The 25,732-nt window shown below is 35.8% G+C and overlaps 1 long non-coding RNA gene across 2 annotated transcripts in view; it reads right to left on the bottom strand.

The window, feature by feature from the left end:
- Window positions 1-5,259: 5,259 nt before the first annotated feature.
- LOC144288232 (uncharacterized) overlaps window positions 5,260-25,732 on the bottom strand; it is a 36,212-nt gene continuing 15,739 nt past the window's right edge. Inside the window, exons 4-7 of one of the 2 annotated variants that reach the window (XR_013356201.1) lie at window positions 22,398-22,481; window positions 10,655-10,808; window positions 6,919-7,064; window positions 5,260-5,565 (exon numbers count right to left, since the gene is read on the bottom strand). This is a non-coding gene — a long non-coding RNA (uncharacterized LOC144288232). The remainder of the gene's footprint in view (window positions 5,566-6,918; window positions 7,065-10,654; window positions 10,809-22,397; window positions 22,482-25,732) is intronic. The other variant, XR_013356202.1, reaches the window with a different exon arrangement.

The following is a 25,732-nucleotide window of genomic DNA, read 5'->3' as shown; positions in this document are numbered from 1 at the left end:
AATGTGATATTTAGTTTGCATAGTTAAAAGCCTTCAAAAACCTATTCTGAGAATTGTCAAATGTAGTATTCTACAATCCTGAAAATATAAATACTCCATATTACTTGTACAATGATGTCTAATATATATATTGATCATCAAGTCCAAAAGTCCCTTACCTATTTTCACTTAAGTGCCCTTCACTTGATTGAGACCAAACTAGGTCTATAGTTTTTATAGTTTTATTTAAAAATATTCATTGCTTTTGATGTTTGTGGATTTCCACATGTCAGTCAATAGGGAAATAGATTAGTAAATGAAATATATTACTTATTAGGAATGGGTAGTTATTTGTTTATTGCATGTTACTTTCCCAAGCAGAAATATGAGATCATTAAAAATACGAATCTTGGAGTCATATACATTAAGGTTCAAATCCTGTTTTTTTCTTTTGTCAACTGTGCGTCATTAGGCAAGTCACTAAATTTGTGCCTCAATTTCCTCATTTTTGAAGAAGTAATGATAATATTGGCTTGTTGGTGGTTGTTATGAGGATTAAAGAGATCAGAGAAGGTAAAGCAGAATTATCATTTATTATGAATATAATTTGTATTATTATGGTTATTATCTTAAAAATACTTGTTTCTTACACAAGCATGAATATTGAGGGGTAATGAATCCTCTGGGAGAAGAGGAAATAAACTTTGAAAATAGTACTACTTCACTTTGTCTGTTACGAGGTGGCTTTAGTATACTGTCCTGTATCTTGTATCTGAACTGTCTTACAGTTTACAGTGGGATAATGTGGACCACGTGAGAAATAAAATGCCTTCGAAGTTTGTTATAAAACAAATTTCTGTCTTTGTTAGCAGTTCATGTGTTGCTTACTATTAGACGAAAAAGAGTGAGACTTTTAGATATTCTAATAAGAGCTTCCATGATTGAGGTGAATAGAGTACTCTTTTTTTTTTTTTTTTAAGAGTTTATTTATTTATTTATGAGAGACACAGGGAAAGAGTCAGAGACCCAGGCAGAGGGAGAAGCAGGCTCCATGCAGGGAGCCCTATGCGGGACTCGATGTCGGGACCCAGAGATCACGCCCTGGGCCAAAGGCAGACACTCAACAGCTGAGCCACACAGGCGTCCCGAGTGCTTTTTCTTTTGAATAAAATATTTCAATTGCATTTTATTTCAGTTGCTTTTGGAGACTTTCTTTGAATAATGTCTATGGGTTATTAGAATGCAAAGATCCAGATGATGGTCAAGGATAATTTATTTGAGCATATATCTTACTTGAAGTTTTTCTATGAAATTAGATCAACAGAATAAAAAAAAAAAATCTCTTTCCTTTTTAGTACTAATAAACACAAGAGCCTGATGCTGTATTTCTGCTTTTTGTTTGTTTTTGTTTCTTTTTATTTTTAAATAAAATTATATGTACTTAAGGCACAAAACATGATATGATATACGTAAACACAGTGAAATGATTACTACAGTAAGCTAATTAACATATCATCTCCTCACACAGTTATCATTTTTTTTGTGTGGTGAGTACATCTGCAATCCCACTGTCTTAGTAAATTCCTAGTACTCAGTATTATCAACTGTGGTCCTTATGCTACACATTAGATCTGTAGAATTACTCATTCTACATAACTGCAACTTTGTACCCTTTGTACTTCCCTATTTCTCTCACTTTTCCCCACCCCTGGTAACTACTGTTCTACTTCCTGCGTCTCACTATTTGGCTTTTTCAGATTCTACATAAAAGTGAGATGATGCATTTTTTGTGTCTGGTTAATTTCACTTGTCATAATGTCCTCCAGGTTCATCCAGGTTCTCCTCTTCTTTTAAGGTTGGTGACATATCTATCTAGTCACAATTTCTTTATACCCTCACTTATCAATGGACACATAGGTTGTTTCCATATTTTTGCTATTGTGAATAATGCTGTAATGAGAGTGCAGATGTGTTTTCGAGGTCTAGGTGGTTTTAAGTTGTGAGCAGACAACTCTTTTCTAAATGCAATCGTTGTTCTATAGGAATACTGTATGATGCCACTGAATACATATTTACATATAACATTTACCTTTTTGCTTGATTTATTTTTTATATATTTTTTGCCTTTTTAAGTGATACTAAATAGTTAAGTTTATTGGATATGCATTTAACTGAGCGCAAGAATTATTATGCCCCATGGAGAGTAAACATAAAGAGTAAGCATCTCGCCCACATCAGTGGAATCTCTTCTGAGGTGAGGCTGCCCCCCCACAACATAAAGCAACAATGACATATATATATAAAATAAATCATACATATAACAGTAATCATATATATAAACCTAGTTTTCTTTTACACCTGCAGGCCTAATTATCCTAGCTCTTGAGATAGCCCAGATTCCCAGTTGCCAAAGATGAAATTTTATTCTCTTCATATTCATGAATAAACATTAGGAAAAACCCCCAGAAATTTCAAATATTAAGGTCATTTTACGCTCTTAATCATTGAATTAAACAACTGGTTTACTGTTTTATAAAGAATGCTTTGAAGTTACCTGGTTTACCAAATAAATTTATTAAATCAAAAGTGATATAAAATACTATAAATTTGTAAATAATAACTCAGATAATCTGGTACTTCTATATTAATTTCTTAGGTCTACCCTAACAACTTGCCACAAATTTGGGGGAATCAAACAACAGGTATTTATTCTTTCAAAGTTTTAGAGGGCGTCAAATCCAAAATGAAAGGTTGCTGGTAAGGTCATGCTTCCTCTGAAGACTCCGGAGAAAATCTTTCCTGCCTCTTCCATTTCTGCTGACTTCAAGAATTTTTTGGCTTATGGTAGCATAACTGATCTCTGCTTCCATCTTTGCCTGTCTTCTTATTCTATGTCTGTCCTCTTTTGCTCTCTTAGAACTCCCACATGGTCCCACTATCATCCTGGATAATCTCATCTTGAGATCATTCATTTAGTCACATCTGCAAAATCCCTATTGTCAAATAAGGTCATGTGACAGGTTCCAGAGGACATATCTTTTTTGAGGGATGGCACCATTCAGCCTACTACACTTATTCAACTGTTTGACTTCTTCCTACCGTTAACTCCTTCAAAAGGGATTTATCTAGGTTTTGCACATCGTACTTATGTTTGCATTCAGGATCATAAACTAGTTGTATCCAAAGCGTTTTAATTTTGTTATGTGAGTCATGATGTGAACCTTGGTGTAGGTGAATCTGAAGTTTTCTCATTTAGCATCAGTGGAGCTGCTGATTTTCACAAGAAGCAAGGATGTGATTGAGTGCTAGGTGTTGTTGTGGAACATGCAAGTACAAATACACATTGGATTTAGTGACTTGGACTTTATCTATAATTGACAAAGTTTGAGGAATCAGCTCCACAAAGGTTGTGAACTCAGTTTTAAAATCAAAACAAAAAAAAAAAATCAAAACAATTTTAACGTAAAAAATAGCTCAAAAACACCAAAGTGACAACTGAACATTAATCATAGGAGAGTGGGGTTTTACTTCCTTGCTGAAACAAATCACATCTGCTCTCTTAGCTAGTCTATACATGAGTCACTGGGTTTTTCAATTTATGAAATAAAGAAACCCATTTATGTTTTGTAGTCAGATTTTTAAAAATGTCAGTGATCCTAAAAATCCTTCAGATACTTTGGGCAAACTTCTGATATTTTCAACTTACATATTGGTGAGCTATAGGAATACCTGTTAAATTTCTATTAAAATAGAATAAAATAAAAAGAAATAATACCCAAAATATATATCTGTGGAATGTGGTTAAGCGTTTTGTGACTAGCACTTTTTGGAGACAAGAATTTAATGAAAGTCAAGAGTGTCAGAGAAGTGGTGCTTTCTAAGCTTTCACTAGTTTCAAAGATTCACTAATTTCCAGATTCAATATGTATAAGAAGTATGGAGTTGTTAAGACTAATATGGTATTGGAAGTTATCACTTTATAAAGGATATATTAAAATAATATTTCATTAATAAAAATAATTATTTCTATTTCTATTATTTCTATGTTGTTAAGTAGTATAATGAGGGTAATATTCTTGGGACAGATGACCACCTTTGAATCTGGCTTCTGTCTAATATCATGATTTGGGGCAATTATCAAATCTGAACTTACTTACCATGTTCTTTGGAAACATAAATAAGATAATATAGATATAACCAACTAACAGTGCTTGGGTTATAGAATGTTAACAATAAATGTTATTAAGTTAGAATTTCAATATATGCATATTAAAGTTTGTATTAATTTTAATTTGCCAGACTCTGATTTTACCAAAATTTAGTAACTACTAATGCATAAATTAGTAATTGAATTGCAGATTCACATTCTTTTTGATAGCAACATTAAAATATTCTAAAGGTAAGTTTAGAGTATTTCATTAAATTGAAATCGAAGCATAGCAAAAACGGCAATATTTCATTTTCCATGGAAGGCTCTGAGTTAGGACCCTTCTGTCACAGTGTTGTAGCATTCAGCTGTCCACGAAGAAGAAAAAATATATATATTTTTGCTGCTGCTGGCTTGAAAAACTTGAGCTTGTCATGAAAGGACAAATATGTGGAAACTTTTCTTTCTTGTTTATGACTGGTCTACCTAAGAGAATAGGTAGAGGCATCTGAGTGGCTCAGTGGTTGAGCATCTGCCTTCGGCTCAGGGTGTGACCCCAGGGTCCTGGGATCGTGTCCCACATCAGGCTCCCTGGGGGAGCCTGCTTCTCCCTCTGCCTGTGTCTCTGACTCTCTCCCTGTGTCTCTCATGAATAAATAAATAAACCCTTTTAAAAAAAAGAGTGGAAAAACTACATATTTTGCTGCTCTTGATCAAAGATTGTATTTTTTTTTTAAATTCACAAACCCAGGAAATTACTTTATTTTTCTCTGAATACCATTAGCATAGTGGATTAGGGCAGTACTTTCAGCCATTGAAAGAAATGACCCTGATTCTGTTAATTATTCACCTCTGTTTCTGTGGGTTTACAGAAATAGTGTGACCTGTTCTGGAAGGAAGGTCATGTATTGTAGCTTACTATAACATAAAGCATTTTTGCCTAAAATAATTATCTCGAAATTTATTGATTTTATATATGGTCAGGACTTGCAGTTGGAAATGATTTAGAAGAAAACATGACATTACTGCCCTTAAGGAGCTTAAAATTTACTGGGGGTGCAGCACAAGAAATGACTGGAACTCATTATTTAAATTAACTTAATCAACTGTATTAGGTAATCACTGTTCTTGGCCTTTAGAGAAAGTACAGATTAATGTGAATTGCAGTAGTTTCAAAAAAATATCATGAAAGTTGGCAGGATGCCAACTGGAGAATGGGTAGGGTTTATATGGATGATGAGAACAAAGAAGGGAACTTGAAATTTGCGGGAGCCAACAAGGAGCCGTCAAGTTGCCAGTGTCCTCAGAGGTGCATGGAACCTGGCCCCGCAGAGGCCTCCTGTCATTAGGCACAGCGGTTGTCAGGGGTTGTCGGACGTGGGGAGGTGGACTTCGGTATAGGCAGCTCGACTCTACAGGCAATGGGAGTTCATTGGAGGCTGTAGAAATAGGAAAAAAGTTGATAAAAGGAGATACTGAGAGGGCTGTTGCGATGCCCTGGTGTGAATGAAAAGGACCCAGGATTTAAAAACATGAAAGGCCATTGGGGTTATCTGGACTTGGAATGAAGAAAATCCCACCTAGGAAAACGGAGGCAGAGAGAGGTGATTGTCGACATCTGGGTGGCTCAGTGGCTGAGCATCGGCCTTTGGCTCAGGGCGTGACCCTGGGGTCTTGGGATCGAGTCCCCCAGGGAGCCTGCTTCTCCCTCTGCCTACATCTCTGCCTCACTCTGTGTGTCTCTCATGAATAAATAAAATATTTAAAAAAATAGAATACTGTACTACACCTAGAATAACCTTTTGAGGTAGGTGAAACAGATGCTCATTAAATAGATTAAAATCAAAACAACAATAACAAAAACATCAAAGTATGGAGAGGTTGAGTTAAATAACAAAGCCGAGACCGAGGACCCATATGTCCTGGCTCTGGAGCTGGCTGTTTTCCAGTAAATAATAAAAGTGAGTCTTAATAAAAATTAAGTCTCCAATGATGGTTGATTTTGATAAAACAAATTATAATTTTAATTTGTCACCATTAAGATCGCATCTCTGTCTTTATCCAGTCAGTTATTTTTTTCCTCTCTGTATGTGAGAAAGCTTCATCAAATTATTTTACTGATAATACTAAAGAAATTAAAATTTCTAGAATCACAAATACTAATGTACGTCCTTCAAAGCATGGTGTTACAAACAAATGATTATAAAGTAACTGCCACACCACATGGCATGTATTACCACTGTAGAGTATTATGATTCAAATATTTATATTTGGGTTCTATTCAAATGTTTATTGTATCTTGCCCTCCGTTGGCCTGGAATTTCCTTGTTGATCAATCCCTGAAGTTCCTTACCTTAGGTAATTCTTATTAATCCTTAAGACCGAGTAGGGTTTTAAGTAAATCCTTAAAACATTTTCCTGATCCCCTTCCCTTGGGCTATCGCCCATTACTCCAATATTATCTTACACACCTTTTTCTTTGTTTTGTAGCAGTTATCATAGTTATAGGTGAAAACCCCAAGCTCTGTAAGATCAGGGAATGTGTATGTCTTTTCCATCACTCTATACCCAGTACCTAAGTAGCACTTGTATTCAGTAACTATGGAATAAGGATTGCGGAATAACGAATGAGACAAAGACACTGATATTAACTCTGTTTCTGGTGACCAGGGCATCCTTCTCTAAATGCTTAGAGAATACACCCGCTCTGTGTCCCCTTGTATATGGTGGCTTTGCCCTAGGTATCCCCCCAACATTTAGATCCATATAATTTGTATTAGTAAATGCAATACCTTGCAATCCCTCTCTTTGGATTATGTTTACAGGATACCATTTGTGTCTGGAAAATAGCCTCTTCTCTTGAAAAGTGTTTTGGCATCTATCATCATTCATCTGGGTGGCAATATGTTTTTCTCATAATCTCTTTGTTTCTTCAATTCTGAAATTAGGAAAATATGAATTATATATTTTACAGGAAAATGATGGGGGTTGAAAAATTCAAAATAAATGAATTAAAGCATTTGAGTGTACAGAGTATACTCCTGGAAAGTGGTAAGCTGTCAAGGAATCTCTGTGATTTTTAAAATTATTATTATTCTGTATGTTTCTTTCCTTCTACTGCACTTTCCTAAGTGTGAACAAAGAAACTCAGAGACTTATTAAATTTAGTTCTGTGTCACCAGCACTAAGCATAGTAGCATAGTAGCTAAAATATGGTAGTCATACAGTGAAGGCTTTAGGGCATACAGATGATTGAATTAATGCTAAACAACAAAAAATACACGTTTGTCCATTTTCTAAAGCATAACATGTACACGGTGATATTGAGATATAAATTGAGAAGAACTTCCCTGTCAGCACCTAAATATCCTCCCCTCATCTCTGCTTTTTATAGATAATAGAAATGGAATTATTGTGATTTTTTTTTGGTAATTATTTCGGAGTAAGAACATTCATTTCATGAGAGAGGGGATAGACAGAGGCTGGAGTTGCAACAGATTTAAGGCTGTTGTTCCATTTACTTCTCAATCCATTTGTTTCATCTCCTGTTTTCATCTTTCATTCCTTCCTTTGAGATGTGATATTTCTTGAAGGATTTTTGGAGATGGCCTTTATCAGGTTGAAAAGATACTATTCTATTACTAGTTTGGTGAGAATTTTTTATCATGAGGTTTTTAGAGGATGTTGAATGCTTTTAGTGTGTTTACTGAGATAATCATGTCGTTGTTATCCTTTTTATTGTTATGGTTAATATGGTGCATTACATTAATTGAATTTCACATGTTGAACTAATTTTGCATTCTTGAGATAAAGATTATTTGGTCTTTGTGTGTAAATTATAATATGACTTGCTGAATTTGATTTCCTAATATATTTTTTATAATTGATTTCCTAATACTATCTTACTGATTTTTGCATATAAGTTCATGTGTATCATTGGTCTATATTTTAAATTTTTTCTTTTGTTTTATTTATTTATTTTTGGCATTTCATGCCAAAAGGCAACTATGACACGCATGTGTGTACATATACATGTTTTTATGTATCTATGTATTCCTTAGATATAATTGATATATGAATATGCACCTTTAATGTATACCGTTTGATGAGTTTTGTGCTTTGCATCTGGCACTGGGATCAGAGTAATATTGGCTCAGTTACATGACTTGGATGGTATTTTTTCCCCCTCGATTTTCTGAAATTGTTCATCTAATAGTGGTATTATTTCCTCCTAGAATTTTGATAGAATTCATCAATGAGCCATCCAGATCTCAATTTTATTTGTGAATTGAGTTTTTAGCTGATAATTTATTTACTTGCAGTAGGTCTATTAAGATTTTTTTATCTCGTTTTGAGTTTGTTATGATATCATGTATTTTTCTAGAAATATATCCCTTTCAACAAAATTGTGTAATTTATTGGTATAAAGCTTTTAATAATATTTGTTTATAGCTTTTAATATCCATAACATCTGTAGTGCTATATACTGATTTTGGTAATATACCTCTTCTCTCTCTTTTATTTGGCCAGTGTAACCAAAGTTGTATCAACCTTGTTAATATTTTCAAGAAGCAGCTTTATGCTTCATTCATTTTTCTATTCCATTTATGTTTTCTGTTTCAGTTTTTTTTTTTCTTATTTCCTTCCTTTGCTTTAGGCTTGGTGCACAGGTATGCACTTTTCAGTAGCTAGAAGAGTATAGAGAGCTTGTCATTTGTTTTCTGGCTCTGTCTTCTGAGAATCTTCCTATTATTATTTTTTGGGGGGGGTACCTCTGAATGCCCCATCTTGGATTGGAAGGTCAGGCTAGCAGATCGGAACCTTTTACCAATTTGTTTCCATGCAGTTTGCTTAATTTACTGACAGTGTCTCCACTGGTTTACACTCCTTGCTTAAAACCAAGTCCACTCCTTCTGGCAACATTTTGCTGGTTTTCCCATTCTTCTCTTCACTGGTCAAATCCTTCTCACCAATTGTATTGGGAGGATGGCAACTTGGCAAAAGAGGATGCCACATATTTTCACTGTTACTATGCAAAACTATATTAGATTTTATGAGTAAATGCTCCTGAATTTCTTGTTTTCCTTTGAGTAACTTCTAGGACCAAAAAGGTTGGTTGTTGAAAATTGACTGTTATTGGTTGTTAATGACAGTTTTGAACAGTTTTACACTTGTCATTTTGGGAGAAGATTAGTCAGCCTCTTCAAACAATTACAGCCACATGTCTTTTGGAGCATCTATGTCCTGGGTCCTTTATGAAGGGAAGATTTGTTTGTTTACTTGTGAAGACCAGAGAGTTAAGAGGGAAATGTTTCTTGATTAAGGATAAAGTGTTGGGATCAGCACCGAAATGAAGCTTGAGGTCGATGTCTTGATTTTCCAAGCACAGATCAATGTATGCATCTTGGTAAAAAATAGTATTTCCATAAGCATCCTGATCATGTGGAAATAGTCCATAGAGAGGGAGAAATCTGGGTTAGGAGACTAGGTTTCTTTTAGAGATGTCTGTTTGGAGGATCTGAGCAGCTCAGTTAATTTCTGGACTTTAACATCCTCATCACTAATGTAAAGATTTTGGACTATATGGTTTGGCAGTCATCTCCTGCTACCTGGGTATAGGGCAGCTGCATTAGATGCAGTTGTGGTACAGAATTCTTGCTCTTCTTTCTGAATTCTTGATTTAGTGGGAGAAGAGGGGAGGTCGGGCCTTTATTTTTAACAAGCATCTCTGATTCTCTATGGAACCAGGATTTGGACAATTCTTTTTCTGGACAATTATGCACCATCTGTGTGGCATTTTCTTGGTACATTGTACTTGCCTAAAATAAACAATGCTTGTCTTCCCCATCCTCCCACCATTGATGATGTACCTGGTTCAGACACTGATGTAGTTTGTGTAAGTGTTAGCAGCTCAGCAAGAAGATTGTTTACTTGGTGAAAATGCTGGCACAGCCCTCTCTGCATGACCCAATAATGCACATGGGGCCAGAGAGGTCTAGGGAAACCCCTGCATCAGTCATCATGCTGCCTATTCACATCCTCCAAGAAAGGGTGTTTTGTGCTTTTGGTCTCCCACAGACTTCTTTTTTAAATTACTAAACCTTAAGAGAAAAGTAAAATAATAACAACAACAAAAAATAAAAGCAAGTATAGCATGGCATAAGCTTTCTGGGGATATATGAGAATTTGCAGTGTATCAGAACTGCCAGTAAAGGAAGCAGGGAAGCCAGTGCTGGCATGCATAGGCACTAAAATTAAATCGATGCACAATGACAAATAAAAAGAAATCAGATTGGAAGAACTTACAAACTCCCTCACTTTTGCCTCCTGACGTTTTATATCACTAGAAGTCTAGGTGGCACACATCTATAGCAGCTATAAAATACTGATTATGCTCTCTTAGCTTAGTGGCATAAAAAGCTAGTGAAGGTAATGAAGGATATAATTGGTAAAAATGCCTAGATAACATAAAAATCATGGACTAGTGTTTTCATAATTATGATAGTTTAATGTTCATACTACTTTTACCTTTTTCAATAATATTTTTGCAGTCAGTTGCCCTTTTGTGCTTCACACATTTGTGACTTTTGCAGAAGAAGAAATGGTGGCCTTCTTTAGATCGTAGGAAACTGACACTCAAAAGAATGACTTGCACAAAATCATAGGAAAAGAAATGGATGATCTGCAAGAGAGACTCAGTTTGAGACAAGTAACTGTGATCTCATTCACAAAAGTAGAGACTCTGAATATTTGCTAGGTGGTGGTCTTAGAAAACAATCAAACAAAAAAACCCAAACAATTCAGGAGAGCTGGTAGGTACAGCTTATCACAAAATGTGAACAACCTAGAAAGCAGCTCAGGGTCCTAACTCACTAGCAAACGTACATGTTTTTCCACCTATCACCCAGGGGCATTAGAAACAACAATTATTTGATGAAGGCAGTAGATTTTATTATGAGATTTGCTATTGGATTTTATCTGAATTCTTTTGAAAGAAAACTTTGTCAAAACTTGTTAAACATATTTTATTAATTTACACATTTAAAAATGTATGTGCGATTCTTGGAAATGGTAAGTTTTACTCTTCTTTGGTCTCAATTAGATATTATCTCCTTTGGTGCTGATTCCTGACAAATCTCCAGACACACTTAGCCTTTAAAATCAGTCCCATCTCAGGATGCCTGGGGGGGCTCAGCGGTTGAGTGTCTGCCTTAGGCCCAGGGTTTGATCCTGGAGTCCCCAGATCCAGTCCCATATTGAGCTCCCTGCAGGGAGCCTGCTTCTCCCTCTGCCTGTCTGTCTGTCCGTCTGTCTCTCTCTCATGAATAAATAAATAAAATCTTTAAAAAAAATCAATCCCATCTCATTCATATTTTGTTGCATTGGAACAAACAAGACACCCAGTAATATTGTATATATTTAGGATTGCAGATTATGATTTAAAATGTGCTAATAAACCCACAAGAATAAGTTTAAATTAATCACCACATATCAGGGCAATTTTCTGGCATTCTGTGTTCTTCTAGCCAAGGGTTTTATTCTAGATGAACACGTATTTCTACTGCAGCAAATGAGCATTAGTAAGTACATTTTGCGTAAAATGAAACAGGATTTACTATTTGAGCCAAAATTTTAGGCAAACTCAGATTGCATAAATGAGGCAGTTGATTGATAAAGTGGAATTATATGTTTATATCATGATGTAAGTAGATTTACAGATGTTTTTTCCTTTGAAAATTATGCAGTTTTTATTAATCTCAGAAATGATGGAGTTATGCTTCTCAGATCTGATGAGCCTAATGTGCTGGCATGGAACTTCTGCTTTCCTCAGGCTGGACATCTTGCTTCTAGACAGCTACTATCAATTAGCTCATTCCACCTGCAGGGGCCAGGCATGTGCATTAGAAGGTGTGGGTCTGAGTCAAATAGCTGCCGCAGTTTTAGTGATACTGTGTGTCTAGGCCTTATCGCCAATTCCTGACTCATCTCTTTTCTCCTGTGGCCCTTTTGGCTATTGACCTTTGCTTTGCCCTTTTGAACTCCCATTTTGTGCCATTTGGTCCATGATCCCCATTCTCTCTGACCGTGGACTGTGTGCTTTTTTTTCTGTACTCTGATGGTTACCTCTTGGGTTTTGTTGTCCATCCATTTAATTTTTGCCCTTCTTTGTCAGTGAGAGCCCTTAGATAAGTAAATCATCCCCAGTACTGCTGCTGCATTTTCTAATTGTAATCTCATCATTCTTGATTAATTTGTGTAAGACAGATATGCTATCTACTCTTCAGTGGCCCTATTGCCTACTTTTCAAGGGTTGAAATAAGTTTAAGCATCTGTTCTCTGATCCATCCATCTTCCTCACTGCTGGCTGGTGAGTAAGGTCGGAGGAGGTGAGTTTGTGGGTAATAAACAGGTCACTGACCCATCTGTTAACTTGACCTTTGGGTAAACAAACTAATAATACTTGTTCAGGAAGAAGAGACTTTTATCTTCAAAATGCTCTTAGCAGGATGTTCCTGGAGAATTGCTCAGGATCTACTAGTATGGCTCCCTGGAGAAGATCGCGTAGGTTAACACAACACTCGGGATATAAAATAGAGATGTTTTATGTTAGCCTTCTATGAGGTGATTCTGTGAACCTCACTTGGAAGCTTCACGTATTGGAGTGTCTGGGTAGCTCAGTCGATTGAGCATCTGACTCTTGATTTAGGCTCAGGTCATGGTCTCAGAGTATGAGCTCTGTGCTGAGCATAGTACCTGCTTGAGATTCTCTCTCTCCCCCTCCTTCTGCCCCTTCCTCCCAATTCAGGCTCTCTCTCTCAATCTCAAAAAAAAGAAAAAAGAAAAAAAAAAGAAAAAAACTCATGTATTATGAGCCAAAGAGGTTTATCCAACATGAAAAGAATCTTAGGAGCAGCTTTTGACAATTGCCTGTGTCCTTAATATTATTTAGTAAAGCTTCACACTGGTTAAGATCTCTGAGCCATGTGAGTCTGATTTGACAATCTGGTGTTCTATATTAGCTCAGGAATTTTGCCTCTAGTGTGGGACTGTCAGGATTGGAAGCTTTGTTCTCCCAGTTTCTGCCTGTGGGTTTTGGACAACTTATGTAATCTCTCAGTGATTAATTATCTTACTCATGAAATGGAGAATAGGAATGGCTTGTATTTTGAATGAATACATGTAAAATGTAGAACATTGTCTAATACATACTAAACTTGAACTTGTTAGATATTTTATTAAGATTCGGTTTGAAAGTGTGGCCATAAAACAACAACAACAACAACAACAACAACAGCAACAACAACGTTCCTTAGGTACTTAGTGTGTCCTAGGTACTGATTCAGCCACTTGAAAAAATTTGTTTAGCTCTGACTTTAAAATCAATCCTGTAAGTAGTGAGAAGGCTTTTCACAAATATGGAGAAGACTAAGATCAGGGTTTTCAGTTTGTTGTTCTAAAGCATATATAAGGGAAGTCTGGGTGGCTCAGCGGTTTAGCACCACCTTCAGCCCAGGGTGTGGTCCTGGAGACCGGGATCGAGTCCCGCATCGGGCTCCCTGCAGGAGCCTGCTTCTCCCTCTGCCTGTGTCTCTGCCTCTCTCTCTTGCTGTGTCTCTCATGAATATATAAATAAAATCTTAAAAAAATAAAAAATAAAGCATATATAAGGCATATTACTCCTTCCTCCCAAAATGAATGTCTCTAGGTCCCTAATACTCAATTATCTGTGGCATTGGAACCACCGGGGAGCTGTTAGAAATGCCACTTTCTGGCTCTATCAAAGATCTTCTCATTTAGAATCTGCACTTCAACCAGATGCCCAGGATGATGTATATGCCTGGGAAAATTTGAGAAACCCATTTTAAGGTAGTTTTAGATGTTTCTTTCCCATTCATTTTATCAAGTACATCTGCCATGATTTCCAAATAAATATGTCTTTAATTGCTGCAGATTTTCACTGTACTCTGTAGTTCAATCTTCAGCTACAACCTGGGAGTCATTTCACTCATGTTCGATCCCAGTACTAGAAGAGAGGAATGTCAAGACAGAAAATTAAGGAAATGTCCTTTATCGAACTGAGTTTCTCTCCCAAGTAGTTCTATTCAAACTGCATTAAAAAAGCAAAAACTTAGTCACATAGACCCTAAGTTCATGGATGATTTTAGGTAGAAATAAATCTAGCATTTCCACTGTCTGCATTTTCTTTCACTTGTGTCTCTGCAAAATGAGATCAGATATGGAGCATAAGTACTTGGTAAATTCTCAAAGCCATTGGTTCTAGGGAAAGTAATTTACTCAGATTTTGATCCAATGTCTTCCTTCTACTTTATGATTTATGAAAGATTTTGCAAAAGTTTTATTCTATAACTTTTATGGATCAGGTTTGATTGGAGAAAATTGTGCTTCTTTACTTGCCCTATTGGTTAGAATACATGGAATACCAATAACATTTTTGGTTCCTAACAGTGCTAAACTTCCATGCATACAAAACAATTAATGAAACAATGTTGATCATTTTGTAGCAATATATTTAACTTAAACAGAATTAGTCTTACTTATTTCACCATAATACTCGGAAGGTCCATTCATGTTGTCACAAATGGGAGAATTTTTTTATTTTATTTTATTTTATTTTATTTTATTTTATTTTATTTTATTTTATTTTATTTTATTATTTTATTTTTTATTTTATTTTATTTTATTTTATTTTATTTTATTTTATTTATTTTATTTTATTTTATTTTATTTTATGGCTGAGCTGTATTCTATGTCAGAAAAAGGCAGGCACCATATGGTTTTAGTTATATGTGGAAACTAAAACACATACAAACATAGAGACAAAACAAAACTCATAGATACAGAGAATAAATTGGTGGATAATGGACAGAGGAGAGGATAATGGACAAAGTGGGTAAAGGTTATCTAAAGGTATAAATTTCCAGTTATAAATAAGGGATGGGGTGGGTATCATTTACAGTATGATGACTGCAGGCAATAATATTGCATTGCTCATTTGAAAGTTGCTGCAAAGGAAATCTTAAAAGTTATCATCACAAGAAAAAAAAAACAAACCTGTAACTTTGTATGGTGACAGATGGTGACTGGCCTGTTGTGATCATTTTACAATGTATACAAATGCCCAATCATTATGTTGTCTACCTAAAACTAATGTAATGTTATATGTCAATTATACTTCAATAAAAAAAAAAAACAGTGTAATTTGGGAAGCATTAAAAGAGTAAAGGAGAAAAAAAAAAAAAAAAAAACACCTCTTTGTTAATCCCCACCTTGTACAAATAGTAGCCTGTCACTGATCTTAATTTTCAGTCTGCTCAGAGACTTTGAAAACAGACAACAGCATTAAGGCTATAAAAATAAATGAGAACAACCCCAAAGAGAATAAAGACTGTTTTTTTTCAAAGCTTGGTATAGCATAGGTGTCACCAACCATCATTTGAATTCGTCAGAGACCCAGAGGCGGCCAGGGAAGTGTGAAGGCTTTATGGTTGGAAACAAAAGCAAACACAAAGAGCAGGACAGCTTCGGGTATGCTCTGATTGGAGGTTATTGACGTGGAAGTTGGAGGATGGCAAAGTAGAATCACAGCACCTTCTGCATTTGATCTGGAGAGGCTGTGCATTTAGCTTTCTGCAGTTGGTTCTGGGTTGGAAGCACAAAGGAAAAATGGGCGGGGGGGGGTGCAGCGCAAGTAGCAGTTATGAACCGTCTCATTGTTCTGGGCCAATTGCTGCAGAGGCTGTAGTATGGTTTCCTGTGTTGCTTGTTGCAGAAGTTGTGGGTCAGAGTTCTAGTTTCGTATATCATCCGGTCACAGTACACTAATTCTTTCAGGAAAGAATCCAAATTGTTGACATGAAAGAACTAAAAGTATTAAACCTGCTGTTATTATACTTAAAAAAAAAAAAAAGACTTACTGTTTTTACTTGGTTTTAGTCCAACACTCTCAAATATTAAAAGTTATTTTAAAATAACATATGTGGGATCCCCGTGTGGCTCAGCAGTTTAGCACTGCCTTCGGCCCAGGGCGTGATCCTGGAGACCCGGGATCAAGTCCCACGTCGGGCTCCCTGCATGGAGCCTGCTTCTCCCTCTGCCTGGGTCTCTGCCTCTGTGTGTGTGTGTGTGTGTGTGTGTGTGTGTCTCATGAATAAATACATAAAATCTTAAAAAATAATAAAATAAAATAACATATCTAAGCATTTGAGTATTTGCATTGGTGCTGGACAAAATGCTGCCTGCCAGAGCTAAAGAAGAAATAAAACAAGGCAGCCCTTGATATTGGAGTAGTTTAACAGTGATTATTTTCTATGCCTTTTGGACCTCAGGATAAAGCTGCAGTGGGGATTTTCGAAGACATTTTTAAAGAGATGGATATGATGACTAAATTTATAGTCATCACTGGTAAGATTGGGAATCAGCAATGCAACCCTGCAGGCCTTAAACGATGGGTGAGTGAGAAAGATTGGTCAGAACGATGGGTCAGCACTGTAGCAGGCTCTAGTCCAACCTGTGGGACCTACTAGAGAAATGACCCACTTAAATCATTTTAACCAACATTTGAACATTTATACTGCTCCAAGCGCAGTGCTATGGGCTTAGTGAGTATTAAAAGGAATAAGATCAAGGTCAGTCTTCATGGAAATCAGTACAGTCGATAGACAGTCAGGGTAATCCAGATGCAAAAATCGATTCAAATAGGACATTGTCTTTTTAGGAATGGATTGTAGCAGCTAAAAGTATATTTTAACCAATTGATGGGTTACCATGCTTTTCAAAGGATAGTAAATGTATGCTTTTTTATGCATTATGTATGTACCTCTTTTATGTGCTGTTAGGAGTTTCAGCTATAAGCATGTCATCAGAATACATATAACTTGTCAAAATGGCTTTTTAGCTTCTTTTTTAAGTCATTGAATATCAAATTTTAATATGTTAATTAAAAATTACTATACCGCCTATATACAGCCAGTTACCAATGGAACAATTTACAGATAGTTCATATCTTCATTAGTGTTAAAGTTTTGGTAATTAAAGATAAATAGCACCGCAAATTGGCCTGTTTAGTTTCCGTGCTCCTTAGTTATCAGTGAAATTCAGTGAAGAACATTAATAGTTTCATTGGATTTCTGGAAGCTCTTCTGGGGTTCTGCAAATATTCCCCAATGGCCACTTTGGGATTCTGAATTAACAGTTCAGGATTTTCCAAGTTTTTCCTTGGCTGCAAATTATGAGTGCATTATATGAGTGTGTGTGTGCTCATATGGTGTGTGTGTGCTCATATGGTTAGTTACGGAACGAGGCTAAGGTGAACAAAATTGTTTGCAAATTGGACAGGCTTAAAAGTGTGCATGAAAGAGATTTGTGTGTTGAGGGGGAATAAAATTAATACAGTTAAGCTGGAACAAACAGGAGACAGATTCTGTCTTCAAAAGCTTCAGAGAGTTTTGTACCATTGTGTCAGGCTGGTTTAAATTTAGGTTTTAGGCTCTCTCAATATATGCAGTGTTTGCTCCTACTTTTTTAATCTGCTTTTGTTAATGTTTCATTTTCATGATCTATATGGAAATTTGACACTCTGAGAACCAGCAGGTGAGGATGAGCTCTTCCTTTATCTTAAACTTACTGTCTCTCCTCCTGTCCTTTTCACAGCCCCGGAGCCCCCCGTACAGTGCCTCTTCTCCAGAAACCCCTCCTCTGTCTTACTGCTCACATCTCTGAGTTCCTCTTCCTCTCGCTTCCCTTGCTTCCCTTGACTATTAGGCAGTGTTATCCACCCATCCTCAAACTGACACAGGTCCTGCAACTAATACATCTGTCAGACAAAACAAAAATTATCCTAGGCATCGTCTGTGGCTCTGCTCCGAAAGCCTAGCTTTGGACTTTAACTGCCAACTCCCTCCCTGCCATCTGCCCCCCGTGACCGAGCACCTGACCTGCCCAAGGATGTGTGCCCGCCCCCCCAATCCCAAATGAAAATATATGAAACACTCTCCTCTGAGTGAATTTTCTTACTGGTTTCTAAGGGTAGTCGGTTTCATTCAAGTCCATACACCTGCTACAAACCTCCCTGGTCCCGGTTTTTACCTTTGAGTGTCCATTTTAAAATTACATTTTAAGGATTCCTTCAAAATAAACATGCTAGTTTGGTCAAAATCGTAGGGATGCCTGTACATATAACAACGGTTCTCACCTTTAAAATCATAGAAATCTGTTCTTTATGCAAGTCTCAAAGACAAAATTAAAATGTTAAAAATCAGCATTATCCATGAAGGTACAGGAAGCTGAGCATCATAATGTTCCAACACCCTTTAATCAAAGACTATTATTTCTACGTGACTAATGTGACTAACAAAATCAATTTATGCCCTTTATGCAGAACTAAATAAGGGAAACAACCTATTATATGTAGTGTGACCTGCCCTTTTAAATCCAAATATTTAGGGGATCCCTGGGTGCTCAGCGGTTCAGCGCCACCTTCGGCCTAAGGTATAATCCTGGAGTCCCGGGATCGAGTCCCACGTCGGGCTCCCTGCGCGGAGCCTGCTTCTCCCTCTGCCTGGGTCTCTGACTCTCTCTGTCTCTCTCTGTGTGTCTCATGAATAAATAAATAAAATCTTTTTTAAAAATCCAAATATTTAGGTGTTTTCTTGGCATTTATGATTCTGCACTGATTTTTATCAGGCAAAATACCATTTTGTTCATGATTTTTTTTTTCAACGATTTTATTTATTTGACAGAGAAAGAGGGAGCACTACCAGGGAGAGTAGCAGAGGCAGAAGGAGAAGCAGGCTCCCTACTGAGTAAGAAGTTCAACATGGGGGCTCAATTCCAGGACCCCGGGATCATGTCCTGAGCTGAAGGCAGATGGTTAATGAATTGAGCCACACAGCACCTTTTTTTTTAGAAATTTTTTTAAGCATCATTTAACCTAAAGGAAATAACAGGAGACGGTATGCCTTCTGTCGTTGAAGCAATAGCTATATACAAATTTAAACATGAAATATAACTCAAAGTGCCTTAAATGCTGTTTTAAAGATTTTGTCTGGATATTTTTGTTACTCTCCATCTCGTTTACTTTGAGGACCTCTACAAATTCACAGTTACTTCTGAAACCCTCAAATCCAGGTAACTTTTTTCAAGTCTCTACCTTTTCACTTTCATTCTTGATTCTCCCTTGATTTTTTTTTTTTTAAGATTTATTTATTCATTAGAGAGAGAGTGAGCATGCAGGAGCTGCTGGGCAGAGTGGGGAGCAGGGTAAGAGAATCTCAAGCAGAGTCCCCACTGAGCCTGGAGCTCAGGGCAGAACCCGATCTCACGACGTTGAGATCACGACCTGAGCCAAAATCAAGAGTCAGATGCTCAACAATCTGAGCCACCCAGGCACCCCAATCCTCCCTTGATCTTAATGAGGGGCAGGCATTCCCTGTATACATCTGACCATTTCTGCTTTCTGTGCGCTTACACACAAATCTGGGATGGCTCTACTTGCTTACTTCACCTGACTCCTCGCCAGCTTTCAGGACTTTATTCAGTGTCAACACCGCAAGAAGTCTTCCTTGATGCCCCACTTGAGTTAGGTAACCCACTACATTCATAGTTGCCAAGGTAAGGTAAGAGGCTTAGTACCATGAACGCCCCTTCTCCTTCACCAGACTGTGAGCTCTTCGAAGACATGCGCTCGGGCTTAGCTATATATGCAGTCTCAGTGCTGAGCCCCCTTGCATTTAGTGTTTATTGGATACATCAGTGAATGAGTGGGTAGGTGGCTGGATGTTGATTGAATGAAGGTGCACTTGGCATACTTTGCTTGCCTAGACTTCATCGCATCACTTTTGTATGGAAGATATATTAAGATTCAAAGTGGCGAGAAGACCCATCTCGTTTGGTATTAATTTGGAAATTCATTCTAACTATTTAATTATTCAGAAGTGCTTTTTTCCTGATAAACTTTCTGTTTATGATTTTGATTGCACTGAAGAGAAGAAGGAACAATACATTATCATTATGATATGTATAGTATGATATGTATGATATGATAGTTTTTTTCTTTGTTTGCTTTGTTTTCTTCTGTCATGTTTTAGAACTTGAATGACTCTGAGCTCATTCTTAGCTCACAGATGTGTTAGGGTCATAGAGTTAGATTTACTATTATTGATCACAATTGCTTTAGAAAAAACACTCCATTTTGTTGAAAACACTTGGTTGGAGATCTACGCTTAGTCTGTATTTATGCACGTTTATGCCCAATCTAAAGCCAGAGTAACTGCTTTTGTCTTTTACTATCATTAGTTTTCACACAGTGCCATTGTTTCCTTAATAGTTGAAGAAACATTCCAAGAAACACTAAAACTGTCTCTGTAATCATTGCATTGAGTGATTCTCAGAGCTCTACATTTGTTTGAAAATAACTAATGATGTTGGACTTCTTCCAGGCATCATACACATTTGGAATATTTATTTTTATTCAGTCAAAGAGTATAAACACATGTCTCCTTTCTTAAAGAAAAGCTGTCTCCGTTCACCTCATGCATGGACTTAATAAACTCTCCACAATAAAGTAGTGTTGATTATTGCTTCGCACAGTTGCAGCAGCCTCATTAGTTTCACTACATAGCTTGAAATGGTTTCATGCCAAATTAAAAATGTAGGTCATTCAAAGGACTAATGGTGCTAGTTCAGCATGAAGTGATTTCAAGCTCACCTATATCCAAGCCTTTTATCTTATTCTATTACAAACTACTTCTCACAATGGTTATAATTTTATATGTCACTTTTATGAAATTATATATAATGCATTATTAGAAACACAGGCCTTACATGTCCAACAGATTATGGAAATTTAAGGCAGTGATTTTCTGTGTCTGATAGAATACTGAGAACAATTTTTTTCTTTAATTTTATGGAATAATTTTCATAATTTCATGTTTTCTGAAAATGCATTCAATAGAACACTGATTCTGTTGTTTCTCAGTATGTGCTATTCAAAGAAGAAACAAATGATCAAGTAAATTTGGAAAACTATGAGCTCAAGTCTTTTATATGAGTTTCAGTAGTGTGGGACATCTCAGAATCTGAGATATGCATTGACAAATCTTACTAATGAATCAATGACAAAAAATTTCAAGCTGCTTTTTTTTTTTTTTCAAGATTTTTTTTATTCATTCATGAGAGACACAGAGAGAGGCAGAGACACAGGCAGCAGGAGAAGCAGGCTCTCCGCGGAGAGCTCGATGTGGGACTCCATCCTGGGACCCCAGGGTCACAACCTGAGCCAAAGGCAGATGCTCAAACACGGAGCCACCCAGGTGCCTCTCAAGCTTCTTATACTTCAGTTCACTTGCCCTTTCAGCAGTGGTTAGCATCATTGACTTGCTTATGTTATTATTTTTTAAAATTAAAGGTCTAATTATTGCAGATTAATACAGTTGCATATTTCAAATGTCAAAAAGTGTAAAATGTAAAAAAGGAAAAAAGTTTATGTATGCTTTTGCATATCCTGTACCCTCCCTCCTACTCAGGTATTCATTGTCATTAAACACTGTCTTTTAAAAAGTGACCAACGCTACACACATGTGTACGCATGTATGTCTGCAGATACATATTTTTCTTTTTACAATAAAGATTATCATATCTCTCACAGTGTTCAATACCTCTATTTTTCAGAATATATTCAATTTTTTTCCATGTTAATACATAGATTTTTTTGTTCTTATGTAAAGATGTGTGAAGTTGTTTTCTCTGGATGTAACAAATTTTTTATTATAGACATTTAAGTTGTTTTCAGTATGTTACTATTATAAATATGCATCCACCTTGTTCACATATTATTTCACACGTGTACTTTTTCCCAAAGTAGAAATGCTGAGTATAAAAGTACTGCATTTATAATTTTGATAAACATTAACAGTTTGCTACCCACAGGGGTATTACCATAACATTAGTAAGAGAGTACCTGTTTCTACCCAGATTGGCCAACATGATTTATAAAATTATAAAAATACTTTTCCAATATTTTTTTTCTGATTTAGAGCTCTCATAATTATGTATCCTGTGCTAAGATGCTGATGTTAATATTTAATTTTGGAGTTTTGCACTGAAAGCTTAAGTGAAATTTCTTTATAGTTTTATTTTGTTATGTAATTTTGGTCACGTGTTGGTGTCACTGTTACATTTCCTTCAAAAAACTTGGACAATTAAATTACAAATTAAGCTCTGAAATAATTTAAATACCATTTAAATTACCTACCTCAATGATTTTATAGAGTTCTCTGAAAACACTTGGATCAGGTGTTTTTCTGGGAGGCAGTTCTTGGTATAATTTCTGTATTACCTATGGGGAAATCCCAAGTGATTAGAATATGTATCTCTGTGCTTTTTTCATGTTAAGTTTTTTATATGTAATGAAACTTGCTTTGTTTTATGAATTCAATCAAAGTAAATGAGACAGCCATAATTTTAAATCACTAAAAGGACAATTGAATAGGTAAATTTCCATTATATGAAATAAGTTAAATTTAAATGCACATCCAGGCAGAAATACAAATGATCTTTGTGGAAAAAAACAAACAAAAGCAGTAAAAAAATAAATAAAAACAACAACAACAAAAAACACCCTTTTTTTTCCTTCTTTCTAAAGGCTGAAATTCTATCCTAATCTTCTCTACTGGCCATGTAAAGGGTAATAAAACTAAACAATTTTTCCCACTATTTTTCCATTTCCTCTTAGTGGATGAGACTTGGTCTGTGCAGTTTTTCATGCTTTCTTTACATTTCAGAAAACTCTTGAACCAGATTCCTACATAGCTAAGGAGATATTTTGTAGCATATGATGAGATTCAATGTGGAAGGAATTTCCTTTTCCTAGGACTATATTAATTTCAGATTCCTAGAGCCAAATATAGTTAATGAAATATGGAAGTTGCCTTTAGTATTCTGAACAGATGTTCAGTGGCCATGTGTTAAAACTCCTCTTTGGACTGAGTGATGGGCAAAGATGTTTAGATAAATGTGCCATCCCTTGCGTCCACTTGGCTGTGCTGACCTGTTTTGAATTCTGGAAACTAACATGGGTATATTTCATCAATCTTATTTGATTTGTGCAAAGTTCATTATGGATTTCAGAGCAGATGGTCCACCTATAATAATACCCAAAGATATCTGTTCCTTGGGCTACCACCGCTTCCACAACCCCATAATTGTTTTGTTTTTGTTTTTTTTTTCAATCAAAAGGAAGAAGAATAGTCAAGTAAAATAAATGTTTCCTGTATTTCATTAAGTAGATCACTATTGTGATAAGCATCACTTTATTGTTTTTCTAATGATATTCCAATCTTTGTGTGAACTTAGTAAATGTCTCTAGTTGATATTCTCTAAAATAATCAGCAGGGAGAAGAAAGACCTTCTCTACTACAGGGGCTGTAGGCAGGTGGCGAATATGTGGTCCATCCATATTTATTTAGAATTTTCAAATGATAATAGCTTCTTTAGAGCTAGGATTTAGAAGTGCATGTGATGTGTGATTTTTTTAAGTCAACTAATATTTTCATTGTTATGAAGAAATAGCATAATATTTATTGCTATCATGGAGTTGATAACAAATGGTGAAATGTGCCAATTAAATTAGTTTTTATCTCTTATGCTTTGCTGACTGATGAAAGTATTTCTTTTTTTTTTTTTTTTTTTTTTTTTTTATTAGAACACAATCAGCAGCCGCCGCCACTCAGCGATCGCTTCCACCCAAAATCTGATGAAAGTATTTCATGTGGATGCTATGATTGACTGAAAGGAGAAGACATCTTTGTGTAACCTGTTTTCTGGGGCCAGTGAAAACCTACATAATTTTTTTTATATATATGTACTTGGATTAAGTCATTTTTCAGAGTATACCTCTGTTAGCAAAGGTGGTTTGAGCAGGATTCTCTTAACCTTTATTCACACTGAATCTAACTATTTTTTTGTTGTTTGGTTGAATAATCTATATTACATATACTTACTTGTGCTCTATGTATAGTAGTACTACTTTGTATACATGAATCACAATAGGATTTTCCTTAGTGATGGGAATGAGTTGTCCAAAAAGAGAACAAAACATGTGTTTGGTTCTGTTGTTTTTGGTGGTGATTTTTTTTTTTGTTCAACTGATGTGGTTCATAGTCTGAAACTTAAGGAGAGTCACATTTTCACTTCTACTGTAGAGTTAGCAAATTGTGCTTTTGATACTCTGCCCAGTATTTTTCAAATGCCTCTATTTATGTGACTCACAGTTTTTACCCTATTAGTTTATAGAAATCTACTTAGATTTTCTAATATTATTCTCACTTTTCTAGTTTACATAATACATGTCTATTACAAATATACCTTATTTTTTTACAGAACATGAAATTAACTGGATTAGTAAAATGGGTACGTGTGTAACTGCCAGGAATATGGTGCATATTTGTCAGTCCTTTTCCTAAATTTCATTAAATCTACTCCAAAGTCCAAAAACTTTGAGATGTACACGTCTTCTCTTTTTTTCATGCCTGGCATTCGGCTTCTGTAACTTTTATTCCAATTTCCAAAAATGGCAATAGAATAAGTGTCTCATATATTATATTTGTCAATGGAAATACTCAAAATGACTCCCTCCTTGAACAGATTTTAACAGACCTTTGTTTTTCAAATAGAATGTCAATGACTTTAGAGTTTTTGGTTTCCACCTTAGACATCTGCACAGATGAATGTCTTTAAAACATTCTCTTTATGGAGTTGGGAATTACCAAATGGGACCCATTGGAAAGGACATCCTTTTTATTTTAGATGTTTGCATAATTGTTATTTACATGCAACAGCTGAGACTGCAGAACAAAAATGAGTCAGTCAGATGTTCATTTCATTGAACACATTAGAAAAAGTGCACCTGCCTTGCCAAAGGCACTACCTCTTTGGGAATAATAGTATTTTTGCACATTTAACCTAAAAGATGCATAGCACTCTCAGAGAAAAGTTTTGTTGCAATAGATTATGGTAACTAGCATTCAGAAGAAGTTAGATTTAGTAACAGCTCTGCCATGTATTAATTACTTTCTGCACATTTTTGTTGTTGTTGTTGTTGCTTCCATGAGTATCATTTCCTATTATTTGGCATAAAGGTAATGTTATCTGTGTTGCCTGTTTCTTAGGCACTTGTTCTCCTGTTACATGGAAGGCAAAGCTAGGGTAATAGTTCATATCAGCTATATGAGGTAAAATAGTCAATCTAGATATGGTGAGTGGTTTAATTTTAAATACATATTTATCTAGAGAAATCCTAAATAAACTGTATTTCCCAATGTGTAAATCTAGTTTACACAGGGAAAAATCAGAAGAGACATATATATTGTGCACATATACCTTAGAAAGACAGGAGGAAGCTGTAGAAGTCATATATATATAGACTCTGGAACCAAACTGCACCGACTAGAATTTTGCTGTATCACTTTTTTTTCTGTGACCTTGTAGAGATAATTAGCCGCGTTGTGTTTCCGTTTCCTTATTTATAAAACAAGGATAATAATGTCACCTACCTTATAGGGTTCTTAAAGATGATTAAATGAGCATTAA

This window comes from Canis aureus, chromosome 18 (genome assembly GCF_053574225.1).
Source record: "Canis aureus isolate CA01 chromosome 18, VMU_Caureus_v.1.0, whole genome shotgun sequence".
Classification (NCBI taxonomy): Eukaryota; Metazoa; Chordata; class Mammalia; order Carnivora; family Canidae; genus Canis; species Canis aureus.
The sequence above is the reverse complement of the archived record's forward strand: the minus strand, read 5'-3'. Positions and strand labels throughout refer to the sequence as shown.